This window comes from Sinocyclocheilus anshuiensis, unplaced genomic scaffold (genome assembly GCF_001515605.1).
Source record: "Sinocyclocheilus anshuiensis isolate Anshui unplaced genomic scaffold, SAMN03320099.WGS_v1.1 scaffold2615, whole genome shotgun sequence".
Taxonomy (NCBI): Eukaryota; Metazoa; Chordata; class Actinopteri; order Cypriniformes; family Cyprinidae; genus Sinocyclocheilus; species Sinocyclocheilus anshuiensis.
This window is the reverse complement of record NW_015552759.1, coordinates 61,953-63,192: the sequence shown is the minus strand read 5'-3', so window position 1 is coordinate 63,192 and position 1,240 is coordinate 61,953.

Here is a 1,240-nt window from a genome sequence, read left to right as displayed (position 1 = left end):
CATAACGTGATAAATACCAGGTACACACACACACACACACACACACACACACACACACACACACAATATGTGCCCAATAATGTCTATATAAAGGTCTACATTTAAAATCGCTAAATTGAAAAACATAAATAGGCTGCATACAGATCAGATGCGTAAAATTCTATTTTAAAACAATATAGATTAAGTATTTCTACACGATTGTAAAAATCTGTTCTAAATGTGACTAACGATTCAACAGTCTGTAAGATTGCGTAAAGAGCTACCTATGATGGCCAATTAAAAAAAAAAAAAATCCGCATAATGCCCAAAATGACTCAGATTCGAAATTATACTTTGAAGTTTTCACTAAATATTCCAAAAGATTTTTTGAAAATGCCTAAAATTCCGATAGCGTCTAGTTAGACCACTCTGTGTGGTTTGAGACACTTCCACTCTGTTTCTCCTCCCATCAGGAACACCTTTGGAACACATGGAGCAATGCGGAAGAGCCAAAGAAGTCTGTGCCAAATTAACTGCGTTACGCCAAGTTTACGTAAGCGTGCACTGCCGATTTTAGGCTACTCCACCTGTTGTCATTGTCAGCACCCGGTGAGATCACGAAAAATGCTTCAAGCGCTAAAACTGGTGATTTAGCATTTTATCGATACTGGGAAATTCGTACAGCTAGATGTAAAATAATAATAAATAATAGCTTGTAAACGTTTCGTTTGAAGTACATGAGGAAGTAAGGCAGACAGTGAACTTAAATCGTATTTGTTTGTAATTGAGATGACATCAGGTCGTGCTAAAGTCTCTTCAGTGGGCAGATTCTCTCACTGTCCCTCTGCCTATCTTAGAACATTTCTGCTTCTGCTGCACTTTGAAATCCACTGTAATAGCTATAGCAATAACTTACAGAACATTGTTTCACATGATCAGACAATGTGTGATAAAGATGTGGAAAGAGGTTTGACGTAATGAGAGATTCTAACATTATCAATCATATGACAGGACAAAACCATCGAGAGAGAAAAGACAGAGCTGTGTGTACATATTAGAGTCATTAGCGGACTATAATTACGTACTGATACCATGCATGCATCCCATTTAAAATATTATTGAACGTTGAATTATAGTTTTGAAGACATTTGCATTTTCCCTTTATGTTTTTATGGGAATGTAGATGTACATCATCATCAGACCTGTGTAGCTCTTGATTTTGGTGTCAAATGAGTGCTAATGACTGTTAACCAAGGCAGTT